This window comes from Lucilia cuprina, chromosome 2 (assembly GCF_022045245.1).
Source record: "Lucilia cuprina isolate Lc7/37 chromosome 2, ASM2204524v1, whole genome shotgun sequence".
Lineage (NCBI taxonomy): Eukaryota > Metazoa > Arthropoda > Insecta > Diptera > Calliphoridae > Lucilia > Lucilia cuprina.
Genome location: NC_060950.1, coordinates 14,260,217 through 14,275,003, shown reverse-complemented (window position 1 = coordinate 14,275,003; position 14,787 = coordinate 14,260,217).

The window sequence follows — 14,787 nt, the reverse complement described above, 5'->3', positions numbered from 1 at the left end:
TTTTTGTACTACCGATCGCCGCGGTTGTTGTTGTTATTGTAGTCGTTGCCATTGTTGTTTGAATGTGGCTTAAAGCCCAGAAAATGTGTGTTTAAAATGCATGATTCATCTTTAAATGTTATTCAATATATATATATTTTTTTTCAATAATTATAATTTTATTTGTTTTTATAATATAATATAACGTGAAAGTATCTACGAGATATTTTATAACAAACCAATACAACAAAAATATAAAAAATTTATGAAATAAACAAAATATTATTCATCAAAACCACAAAATGATTTCTGAAAATTCTATTAGTTTAAATTCTTAATAAAATTTACATCAACGTTTGAATGTATCTTTAAGATACATTTAGAGATTTCATCAAACATTAAGACTATTTCAAGATACAATGAAAACAAGAAGTAATATAAAACTTTAAATTAAAGATTTTAACAGTTTCTGATAACAGTTGAGTTTAAATTGATAGCAAAAATGTTGTATTTTTTAAGACCAGATGCTGGGGTTTTCAAATTTAAGCCTATGATCAACCTTTTCTATGGAGACTAAGCGAAATAATGGACCAATTTTAAACATTTTCAACCGGCTTTGTCCCCTTTTCAAAAAAAGTGAATGTGACAAATTTGATCAAATTATTTTGAAAGTTGCGACCTGTAGCGTGTGCATAAGGTTTAAAAAGGACACAAAGATGGACGGACGGACGGACAGACGGATGGATGGATGAACAAACGGACGAATGGACAGACAGACGGACATAGCTAAATCCACTCGGAAACTAATTCTGAGCCGTTGGATATACTTAAAAGGTGGGTGTAGAACCAATTATTTTCGGTGTTACAAATGCATTAACACTTTAGTGGTGTAGGGTACAAAAACGGATTAAGACAATTTGGGACAAAATTTCTTAAGAAAATGCAATTTTTTTTAAAAATTGTTATAAAACTTTGTAATAAACCTGCCAAAAACAAACAAACAGTTGAACAATTTCTCTATTGTTTTCAATAAAAATTTCTAGAAATTTAGAGAAAATTTTAAACAAATTTGGGACAATTATCATATAAACTGTAAACTACACTTTTATACAATTTTGGGACAAGTATTTAGAGAGCATTGAGAGCTTATTTTTAGAAATATTAAAACAATGATAAAAAAGTGTTTTTTTTTTAAATTTGGGACAAATTTTTTAAAGAAATTTTGTGACAAAAATTTGTAGACATGTTTGGAATATAAATTTTCAGAATTTTTCAGATTTTATCAAAATTTTGCAACAAAAAATTTTAAAATTTTGGGACATAAATTTTTGAAAATTTTGGGACATAAATTTTTGAAAATTTGCAACAAAAAGTTTAACAATTTTGGGACAGAAATTTTAAGACTTTTGGGACAAATATTATCAAAATGTTAGGGGTTAATATTTTTGAAATATATTGGAATATAAAACTTCTGAATTTTAATACAAATTTTAACAAAGTTAAAACATTTTGGGACAAATTTGTATTTATCAGACAAGTATTTTGAAGAAAATATTAAAATAAAACAATTTTGAAATTTCTATTTTTAAGAACTTTTAGACAATTATTTAATAAAAATTTACAACAATTTATTTTCAGACAAATATTTTTAGAAATTTTGGAACAATTTTTTAAAAAAAAATTAATAAAATTTTTAAGACGATTTTTGTATAGAATTTAAAGTGAAATGTTGAGAAATTTTGGGACAAATGTTTATTACACTGTAAAGTACCCAAAACTTTGGAATAAATAAAGTCCCAAAGTGGAATGTAGAATACATAGTTTTAGAACTCTGAATGAATAATTTTAGAACTTTGGCACAATTATTTAAAGAAATTTTAAAAAAAATTGGCTATTTTTTTCATAATTTTGTGAATAAAATTTTCTCAATTTTGGGACAAATTCTTTTAAATTTTTCTACAAATGTTAACAAAACTGTGGAGTACATTTTTTTTTTGAATTTTTAGAAAAAGAATGAAAAATTTGTTTTTACATTCTAGACCAAACTTTGGGACAAATGTAGTCCTAAAGAGTAATGTAGAATACAAAGTTTTAGAACTCTGATAGAATAATTTTAGAACTTTGGCACAATTATTTTAAGAAATTTGAAAATAAATTAGAAAGAAATCTTGACTAAACTGTAAAGTATACATTTCTTAGAATAAGCAAAATTGGTTCTTAAATCCTAGACCCAACTTTGGGACAAATGTAGTTTCAAAGTGGAATGTGTAATTTAAATGAATAATTTGAGAATAACTTTGTGACAAATTTAAGACAATTTTTGTCTAAATTTTTTTAACTTTTTTAAAATTTTGGGACAAATATTTTATAACACTTTTGCTGTCCTCAACTGTTATTGACTACATCTTAAGAAAACGTCATCAATATTGTGTTGAAAATCGGTAGTTTTTTGTATCTTTTATTGTATCTTCTTGTCTTGTTATTGTTGTTGTTGTTTTTGAATATCACGCTTTACCTTAAAAACTCCCATAAATTGAGATCTGTCTGTCTGTTCAAATGCGTGTTTAAAAAAATAACAACTTTTTAAATTTATTTCGTCTTTTTTAACTCTTTCTTCGTATTAAAACAAAAATTAAAAAAAAAACTAAAATAATCAATTGCATGGATCGTCATTAAAAATTGCTGCTGATCACGTAAGTATTTTTAGTATTTTTTTTTTTTAAAGAAAATTTTTATTTATAAAGACAACTTGCAAAAACACATGTTGTTAACCTTATTAAGATTGAAAAAAAACAATTTTTATTAATTTTTATAAAAAACAAAGAAATATTTAAATTGTTTATAATAATTTTTGTAGAATTTTTTTTTTCGCAATTGTCACCTTCATATCGTTGAGTACTTAGTGACTGTTCTATCAGATCACCAATCAATTTTTATTTTGTAAATTTTTTTCGATGATCTCATCTCATTTTATTTTATTTTGCTTTTTAGTTTTAATATTTTTCATATGTTTTAGTTAACATTTTAATAAATGTTTAACATTTGCATTTTCCTCTCTTAATTTGTGTTTATTTGTAAATTTTTACAATAAATTAACATTTTACATTTTAATTTATTTTTAATTCTTGTTAAATACCTACGCTGCTTTTTAAATTAAAAATGTATATTTTAGAAATTATTTCATTCATATTTTTTTGTTTATTTTAAAAACTACTTGTTGAAAATATTGTTGTTTTTTTATTTTTCCTCTTGACATTTTTCTATGGGGAAAACTTTAATGAAAAGTTTTTTTCTTTAGTTTTTCTTTATCTTGCGCAAGGATGCAGAGCAAATGAAAAGTTCAGAATTTAAATTTATTTTAAAATCAAGGGAAAAATTTGTTTAAATAATTAAATTCTATTTAATAATGTTGTTTTACATGAAACTTTAACCCTTTGACGACCATAGGCAAATATACTTGCCATATATCTGTTTAAGTGACAATTAGGGCCAATCTGTCAACCGATCTTGAAAACTTTATTTGTGCAACGATACATACGACTTACAAGTTATATACATATACAATCTGGTCCATAGTTCAGAATGTGTGACTTGACCACACTCCAGACTATAAACTATACTGGTATAGAGTGTAGACTATAGACCAGAAGATAGACTATGCGTCAGTGTATATACTGTTAGCCCTGCTCAGAATATAGTCTGCAATCTGGACTATAGTATATGGTCGGGTGTACAGTCTGATCTATACTCTCGACTAAGGTCTGTAGTCTGAAATATAATAAGTATATGGTTGGGACTATAGTCTGGACTATAGTTAAGAGTTTGAACTATAGTCTGTACTCTGAACCATAGTCTTTAGTCTGAACTACAGTTTATATTGTCTGTAGTCTATAGGCTGCAATCAGGACCATAGTTTGACTTTGTATTTAGTCTTAACTATAGTATAAAATCTGAAGTAAAATCTATAGACTGGACCATAATCGGGACAAAAGAATGGATCATAATCTTCACTATAGTCTTGAGTCTAAACTACAGTGTACAGTCTGGACTAAAGGCTGAACAAAAGGCTGAGCTATAGTCTGTAGTCTATAATCTAAACTATAGTCTGAAGTGTGGACTATAGTCTGGACTAAAGTCTATGTATAGTCTGAAGTCTGAACTATAGTCTGTAGTCAGGACCATATTTTGACTATAGTCTTTATTCTGAAGTCTGGACCATAATCTGGTTTATAGTCTGGACTGAAGTCTACATTTTGAACTATAGTCTGTATTCTAACCTGTAGTCTGTAGTCTGAACTATATTTTGACTCTAGTCTTTAGTCTGAACTATATTCTATAGTCTTGAACATAGTCTAATTCTATAGACTGGACTATAATCTGGCCTATAATATGGACTTTTATCTGGTCTATAGTCTGGACTACAGTCAGGTCTTTACCTGGAATATAGTCTATAGTCAGGACCATAGTCTAATTCTATAGTATAGACTATAGAATATTGTCTGCGCTATAATCTGGTCTATAGTCTGGACTATAGTCTGGTATATATCTGGACTATATTTATATTCTGACTATAGTCGATAGTCTAGAATACAGTCAAAACTATAGTCCGAAATACAGTCTGGAATATAGTCTAACTGGATTATGGTCTATAGCCTGAAAAATTCTATAGTCTAGATCATATTTTACAGCCTGGTCAGTTTGATCTATATCCCTTCCGATAATTATTGAAGACATAATTGCAAATATTGACAAAAAAACTTAAAAATAAACAGCTTTTGTTTACAATTAAATTTATTTTAAATATTTTATTTATTTAACAGTAAAAATTCACTATTAATAACAATAATAAACATTGCCGCTGATTATAAAGATTGACCCCCAAAATATTAATCTTTAAAAGAGCCGGATATTAAACAGAAGAAAAAATAAATATCAAACAAATAATGCAATATTTTACTGTCCTTTAAAGTATAAACATTTGAAATGTTTTCGCGATTTATTTTTTTTTCTTCTTATTTGTCTAACAAAACATATTGTATGGAAAATCTGTTTGGGTTTTGCGATTAAAATAAACAAATTAAAAATATTAAATTGTTTGAAATAACAACGATCAAAGGCGAATGGGAATGGTACTACACAAAATGAATCGAAAATTGAACAAATTGTTTCTTTACAAAAGAGATAATAAGGCGTTACTTAAAAGTAACTAATGCAGGACTAGTCCGGTAACTGGTTCTTTGGGGTAGGTTACGTAGGTACTTGAGATGACATTTAATCTCAAGAGAGGCGTAGTTTTAACGCGCCGAAATCTTTTCTAATTAGAATGGAATCAATTCAACCAATTACCAATTTTGTATTTCTGTATTTCTATTCAATCAAATGACCCTACTGTAGCGTACATAAAAATGTACTTATCAATTATCTGACATCACAATCTCTTTGGCTTTAGTCCAAATATATAAAAATATTATTAATTTGTTTTTCCCTCTATATATATGTATATTTTTTATAAATTTTAACCATTTAGTATATTTGACCAATATTCTTTTGGATGTTTTCATTCTTTAGTCATTTATTTTCATTGAAAATAGCGCAAAAATGAATTGTCTGTTTTGGATCGGATACGATGTACACTGGCACACAACTAGACCATTTAATAGGTGTCCCAATTTATGTTTTCCTCTTTTGTTCTGGTATCTATCTGTTTCTCAGCAACAAAATAATAATAAATAATTTTAAATATTATTTTTTTTATATTTATGTTTATATTTATTCGATTTGTTGTTAAAACAACAAATGAAGAACATTTTAAAACAACTATATACATACATATGTATGTAAACACATCAACTACATACAACTAACAAATGTTTTATGGTAATGTTAAAAACACTAGGGAAAATAATTATAGGGTAAGAGAAACGAAAATCGAAAAACAAAAAACATTTCAAAAAATAGTAATTTTAAGAAAACTTTGGAAAAAAGTTCTCTTTTTATAGAAAATTATTGAAAAAGTTCTCTTTTAATAATACAATTTTAACAATTCTCTTTTTCTTATAGACAATTTTTGAAAAAGTTCTCTTTTTTTTAGAAAATTTTTGAAAAAATTCCTTTTTATAGAAAATTTTGAAAATTTCTCTTTTTAAGAAAATTTTGAAAAAAATTCTCTTTTTTTAAATTATAAATAAAATCGCTCTTTTTTAGAAAAAATGTTCTTCTCTTTGAGAAAATTTTAGAAAAAAGTTCTCTTTTTATAAAAAAAAAATTAACAATTCTTTTTCTCTTATAGAAATTTTTCGTAAAAAATCTCTTTTTAATAGAAAATTTTTTTAAAAAAATTTTCTTTTTAATAGAGAATTTTTTGAACAAAATCTCTTTTAATAGAAAATTTTTGAAAAAAAATGTCTTTTAATAGAAAATTTTTGAAAAAAATTCTCTTTTAATAGAAAATTTTTGAAAAAATTCTCTTTTAATAGAAAATTTTTGAAAAAATTCTCTTTTAATAGAAAATTTTTGAAAAAAATTCTCTGGACTTTTGTTTCAATATAAGTTGAAAGTTATTTAACGAAATCTGTTTACATTTTAAGTAAATAATACTTTTAGTTAATACTACTGAATTTAATTGGTCATAAATATAAGTAATTTTATAAATGCAATTTTAGTGAAAATTTAATATAAAAATAAACGAAATATTAAATATAATTAAAATTACTTACTTAAATAACGTAATGCACTTACCTGTAAATAGAGAAAGAAACAAATTATTTTAGTTATTATGCAGAAATAATATAAATAATTTGAAAAAAAAATAATATTTGCTATTGGAATCTACCGAAAACAAATATAAAAGATTTTATTAAGTAATATTGTCTTCAATCATTAAAATATTTTTTCTTGATTTTTTTTTTAATTTTTAAAAAGTCCTTCGTATATATTTATTTAGCATAATCTTGCATAACTTTCTACTTAGTTCCCCAAATTACATTATGTCAAAATCACTTTTTAATGTTATTCAAGCTAGAGGGCGTTGCTCTAAATCTGTATTTAATAATTTGACCCTTAAAGCAAGCGCATCTAAAGGGTGTTTCAAAAATAGTCTAGTTTAGTCTATAGTCTGGACTACAGATTAGTCTATAGTCTGGACTAAAGATTAGTTTATAGTCTGGACTAAAGATTAGTCTATAGTCTGAACTATAGATTAGTCTATAGTCTGAACTATAGATTAGTCTATAGTCTGGAATATAGATTATTCTATAGTCTGGACTATAGATTAGTCTATAGTCTGGACTATAAATTAGTCTATAGTCTAGACTATAAATTAGTCTATAGTCTAGACTATAGATAAGTCTATAGTCTAGACTATAGATAAGTCTATAGTCTAGACTATAGATAAGTCTATAGTCTGGACTATAGATTAGTCTATAGTCTGGACTATAGATTAGTCTATAGTCTGGACTATAGATTAGTCTATAGTCTGGACTATAGATTAGTCTATAGTCTGGACTATAGATTAGTCTATAGTTTGGACTATAGATTAGTCTATAGTCTGAACTATAGATTAGTCTATAGTTTGGACTATAGATTAGTCTATAGTCTGGACTATAGATTAGTCTATAGTCTGGACTATAGATTAGTCTATAGTTTGGACTATAGATTAGTCTATAGTTTGGACTATAGATTAGTCTATAGTCTAGACTATAGATTAGTCTATAGTCTGGACTATAGATTAGTCTATAGTCTGGACTATAGATTAGTCTATAGTCTGGACTATAGATTAGTCTATAGTCTGGACTATAGATTAGTCTATAGTCTGGACTATAGATTAGTCTATAGTCTGGACTATAGATTAGTCTATAGTCTGGACTATATAGATTAGTCTATAGTCTGGACTATAGATTAGTCTATAGTCTGGACTATAGATTAGTCTATAGTCTGGACTATAGATTAGTCTATAGTCTGGACTATAGATTAGTCTATAGTCTGGACTATAGATTAGTCTATAGTCTGGACTATAGATTAGTCTATAGTCTGGACTATAGATTAGTCTATAGTCTGGACTATAGATTAGTCTATAGTCTGGACTATAGATTAGTCTATAGTCTGGACTATAGATTAGTCTATAGTCTGGACTATAGATTAGTCTATAGTCTGGACTATAGATTAGTCTATAGTCTGGACTATAGATTAGTCTATAGTCTGGACTATAGATTAGTCTATAGCCTGGACTATAGATTAGTCTATAGCCTGGACTATAGATTAGTCTATAGTCTAATCTATAGTCTGGACTATAGATTAGTCTATAGTCTGGACTATAGATTAGTCTATAGTCTGGACTATAGATTAGTCTATAGTCTGGACTATAGATTAGTCTATAGTCTGGACTATAGATTAGTCTATAGTCTGGACTATAGATTAGTCTATAGTCTGGACTATAGATTAGTCTATAGTCTGGACTATAGATTAGTCTATAGTTTGGACTATAGATTAGTCTATAGTCTGGACTATAGATTAGTCTATAGTCTGGACTATAGATTAGTCTATAGTCTGGACTATAGATTAGTCTATAGTCTGGACATAGTGCGATTGTCTAACTATTTTAACTTTAATCTTCTTTAAGAAAATTTATAAAATTTTCTATATTATCACAATACTTTTGACACACCCTATTATTTAATGTGACTCTCACGATAACATTTGTGGCTGCTCTCGAAATATATTTATAATTTTAAACAGATTTGGCAGCAGTTACACAAAATGTTTTTCAGCCAAAACTGTCAAAACTTGAAAGAAAGAAAAGGAAATACAAAAATTTAAAGCGATGATTTTTTAAAGAGTTCTGTTTTACTTAAGGAAATTTAAAATAAAATTTAATTTCCTTGATTTTATTTATATGATATATTACAATAACTACCATATACTGCCTGCATGACGTAGAAGATGTAAAGTAATGCTTGCAATATTTACTGTATCATGTGAATTGTAGAAATGTAGTTTATGTTGTAACTCCTTACTGGGTAATGTATACTTGTTGGTTTTCATGGGCTTTTAGTCTATTACAATTTAAACCCTAGAGAGCTTTAGAGTTATGTTGCCTGTAAAAGGTGATAAATTTTCTGTTTTTTTTTTTTTTGCGTGAAAGCGAAACAATGTCAGGGAATTCTATACAAAGTTTATGGCTATAAACGACGACGATGATGATAAAGATGAAATAAATGTTTTTATTGCAGCTGATTTTTTTATTTTCACTTTAACTCGTGTATAAAACGGTTCGAAAAAAAATTGCTTTTTTAAAAAAAAGTATTAAAGCACGTACCAGCGCGTAAAACATGAAATGAAACTTTAATACAAAAGTACAAAATGTAAAAATGATAAACAGATGTTTCATTCTGAGTGAAATGCAAAAAAATATACAATTGAAAACGAAATAAATAAAAAAATTATATTGAAAAATATCTGCTGGACAAAGAGCTGTAGAATATAAAAGAAAATATTGTAAAAATAAATAAAATAAAATTTAAAACAATATTATTGTAGATTTTTTTAAGGAAAATTTTTGAAGGTAAAAGTCATAATTGTTTAACAGACGTACATACATCAGATCTAGTCTATAGATCAGTCTAAAGACTTCACCATATTTCTATACATAGTCTTTTCTGAAGTATAAACTAGTCTAAAGTCTAGAATATAGTTTAAACTATACCCAGAAAAAACAAAACGAAGTACTTCCAAAAGAATAACATTTATCACCACTTCAAAAGTAGCACTAAGTGAATTTTTGAACCTTCTGTGGAAGGGATGTTTATTGACTTCCAAAGAAGAGAAAAGAATCCAATTTTGTTTAAAATATATATTTTTGTACTGAAATTTTTTGAATTAAACCAATTTTATTTTGGAGTTGATTGATATATAAGAATGACTTCACATGTAGTGAATTTAGAATCAAATAAAAAGAAAATCCTTCCTATGACAAGCCTATGTTAAAATCATCACTTCTTTAGGACTTTTTCAGTACTTCCGTTGAATAAATTCTACTTCTTTTTCACATCTTTGGGAGTTCTTTTTTAATTTTTTCCTGGGATAGCAAGGACTTTGACTCTGGTCTATTCTATAGTTTAGAATGTCCGATATCAGTATATAAAGAAACTACTCCCTAATAGTTAATATCTACGAAACGAAAGTTTGTAATCTTTTCCGTAAATCTATATCTTACGAAACTCTTAGTTAGTTTTTCATAAACTTTTTTACGATAATTAATTGTGTTAAAAAAACTCATGAGTATGATCTGTGTATCTGTTCAGATAAAAAATAACCAACAACAACAAAAACTTAATGATTATAATAATTGAACAGAGTTTTGTAAACTTTTTATCTTAATTAACTTTTGGCACAAAAAAATAAACAAAACTCTTGCTGCAATCTTACCAATTAACGTAAAGATCTTAAGGGAACTAAATAAAGATGAAAATGTAAAAAAATGGCCCAAAAATACATGAAAACCTTATTTAAAAAACTGAATATTAGGGTGTACAATTCAAAACGTATAAGAATCAGGGTACTAACGTTAAACGGCATTTAAAACAAAACGCAAGCTTTCAAATATAAACAACAACATTTGGAGAAATGATCACATGAAAGATTTGACTTTACACACATCTGGACTATAGTCGAAAATTTGAACTATCCAAGTTTATGTTTTGAATCATAGTCTAGTCAAAAGCCTGGATTGTTCTAGTTTATAGTCGAAATTATAGTGTTGACTTTATTGTGGACTAAAGTCTAGAGATACTGTTTATGGACTACGGAATAGTCTACTTAATAGTTAGTAATATAGTCTAGTTATTAAACTGGAAAATAGTCTATTCTATTATCTGAACTACGTTATAGTCAATCCCTCGACTATAATCTCGATTATATGGTATCTAGTGTCTAGTTTAAACAATAGTTAACAAATCTATATTCTATACTATAAGCTAGACATCAGTTCATAGCATATACTAGTCTATAGTCTGAACTATAGTTTAGCATATGTTCTGAACTGTAATCTAGTCTAGGCTAGTGTATAGTTCATAGTATGCATTGTAGTCTGATCTATGGAGTAAATTATAGTTTATAATATAGTTTGAGCCATATGCTAGACTATAATTCATACAATAAATCTGATCATAGTCTGAATTATAGTATAGCATATGTTCTAAACTATAGGCTAGTGTATTGTTCATAGTACGGATTGTGTGGACTGATCTATGTAGTAATTTGTAGTTTATAATATAATTTGGGCTATAGTCTAGTCTAAAGTGAGATCGATTGATCTAGTCTGAACCATAATATAGACTGTAATCTAGTATATGTTCTGAACTGTAGTCTAGTCTATAGTCTAGACTTTAGTATAGATCCTAGTATTGACTGTAGTCTTCTCTATGGCGTATAATTTAGTTTATTACATAGTTTGGACTATAATCTAGTATATAGTTTGAAACATAGTAGTGTATAATCTGAACCATGGATGGGTTCATAATCTGGACTATAGTTTGTAGTCTCCTCGAGAGATTGGCTTACACTTTAGTATAAATCTGAATCATATTTTAGTTTATAGTCTGAACTATAGTCTAGTTTATAGTTTGATCTACTTTTACTACTTTCTGAACTTCTATAGTCTGAACTAAAATATGTGAATAGTCTATATTCTGATCTATAGCAAAGTCCATAGTTTGGTCTATAGTCTGGATTAAAATGATCTATAAAATAATGAACATTTAAAAAAAGTAACTGGAAAATTTGTATTAGTTTTACAACTAGTTCTAGAACACATGATTTTCGCCTGAACTCGTTCTACTTTGGCGTTGAGACCAATGATTTTTGTTCGAAATTGTCACCTTCAGAACTGGTTCTGAGGAAGCGTTATGGAGTCGACACTCGTTTTTTAGAAGACTTCTGGAACTAGTTCTTTAATCAATGATTTTTGTTTGAATTTGTCAACCTCGGAACTAGTTCCAGGGAAGCTATAGAGAACATATAAACAAATATTTCTTTTTTAGCGCTTTTGTTTGAAATTATTATGATAAGGAGCAATTTTTAGAAACTGTTGAGAAATTTTTACTATTGAACTAATGTTATTTACAAAACTTACATTCATATAAATTTCTTACGTAAAATTTAATATAATTCTTCCGCACCTCTAATATTTTAAATATTTTTTGTAGGAATATATGTTACAAGCAGCTAACTTTCCCTTCTATCGGTGCTATTCAATTAAGGATCTCTTTAATATCTTGTAGTTCAGTTGAATGGAAAAATATACATTTGAACGCGTTTTCTATTTCGATAAAAATAAGTTTATAAATTTTAATTTTTTTTTACATTTTTTTCAATTGATTCCAAGATGTTGTTTCGGAACTAGTATGCGTTCCATTGAACTAGTGCAGTAGTAATGTATAACTAGTTTCAAACAACTAGTTCCTTGAAAACTATTTAGAGGTATTTAAGAACCACAACAACATTCTAAAGAACGGGTTCCAGATGTAATGGCAACACTACTAGTTCCAAGGCTGTTGTTTAAGAATCTCAAGTGGTTCTGTTTCCACTCGTTCTAGAACTAGTAGTTTTTAGAACAAGTTCTAAAATTTTTCCTGGGGTATTTAATTTTTTTAAAAATTATATTTTTATACAAAATTTTCAAAAAGTTTTATAGTTTGAAAAAATCTTTTTTTATAGAAACTTTTTGAAAAAATTCTCTTTTTTATAAAAAAATTTTTTTTTAGAAATTCTCTTTTTATAGAAAATTTTTTAAAAATTCCCTTTTTGTAGAAAATTTTTCAAAAAATTGACTTTTTATAGAAAATCTTTGAAAAATTCTGTTTTTATAGAAAATTTTTGAAAAAATTCTGTTTTTATAGAAAATTTTTGAAAAAATTCTCTTTTTATAGAAAATTTTTGAAAAAATTCTCTTTTTATAGAAAATCTTTGAAAAATTCTCTTTTTATAGAAAATTTTTGAAAAAATTCTCTTTTTATAGAAAATTTTTGAAAAATTTCTCTTTTTATAGAAAATTTTTGAAAAATTTCTCTTTTTATAGAAATTCTTTGAAAAATTATCTTTTTATAGAAATTTTTTTTAGAAATTCACTTTTTTAATAGAGAATTTATTATTAAAAAATTTTTTTTTTTTTATAGAAAATTTTGAAAAATTTTCAAAAAAAAATTTATGAAAAAACTCTTTTTTATAGAAAATTTTTGGAAAAAATTCTCTATTTTTATATAAAATATTTTAAACAAATTCTCTTTTTGCAGGCTATCGTTTAACCTTGATTGTAATTTATATTTAGTTTATAGTTTGGTCTATATTCAGGCATCTAGTCTACAATATATTAAATTTTTTTCTTTTTAGTTAAGCAACATTTTTATATCTCTGCAACGCAAAGAAATAATCAGACTCTTTTTCGCTTTAAAACTTTATGATATTTTTTGTTTTTTTTTTTTTTTTTTATTTTCATTTATTCAAGTTTATTTTTATATTGTTGTACTATAGTTATTAAAACAAAATGCGAACGTATAATAAAACAAAATAATAAAAAATTAAATTATATTAAAGATAAGAATTTAAAACTTATACAAAACAGAAAAAACTGCTGGTATTATAGTAAAATACTAAGACATTGTTTTAGCACACACAAAAAAATGATAACAATTGCAAGAGTAAAATTTTTTGTCACACAAGTCCACTGAATGCTTAAGGTGCGTTCACATTAGGCAAAGATTATAGATAAAAAAATATTTTTGCCAAATTTATAAAAAAGAGTTTGTAGTCATGTAAAAGATGAAATGATAACATGTAAGGATAATGTTAGAAAATACTTTTAATATTCCGTAATTTTGTTTACAAAAAGTCCACTTTGCATGCAGTGTTATTCATTGCATTAAGATTTCATTTAATTAAAAAAAAAACTAAAAAGAGAAAGTAAAAGTAAAAGTAAGGAAAATAAAAACAAAATCTTACATAAACCATAATTAGCAATTTAACTTAATTAGTAGTGTCAAATAAAAGTTAACACAAAAAAAAAAGAGTGCAACCTGATGCAAAAGAAAAAAAAGATGTTGAAAGTACAAGCATGAAGCGTGTTAGCACTTTTTTGTTGCCATAGTCACGATCTTTAGAAAGTGTTTACGGATGAAAAAAGAAGTAAAACAAAATGTGGAATTCAATTAAACTTTAACATTAACTTAAAGGTGACAGTTGTCTTATTAAGTAAATTTTTCATTAAAATACCTCTTTTACCTCTACACCTTTAGTTATAGCAAATACATTATGAATTTATTCATTCATTTTTGTTGTTGTTATACTTATTAACAAATGCAAATATTAATTAATTAATCATTAACATTATTTAGATGTTTATCTAAGAAGGTTAGAGTTATTTACAGCGAAAAATAGACATACATAACTGATAATGTTAAATAAATAAATAATAAAAATTCCTTACATTTACATAAGAGTTAAAATTTACATTTCCCCCTGTGCACACATACATACCAACACACAGCTACTTTTGCAATTGTATCTACATCTGTATTTTATTTATATTTTACTTCTCTGTATCTTTTTAATATAGAAATTACTCTCACTATTTATTCATTCATTATTACGTGTTTAGTTTGTTTTTGTATCTGTGTTATTTTTATAAAAGTAATATTTTGCAACACATGCAAACTTATGGCCGGTATACATATGTATGTATTTATTTTCCTTTTATTATTATTATTGTTTTTGTTTTTTAGTAGTTGATGTAATTTAGAAAATAGTTTTTAATTTTTT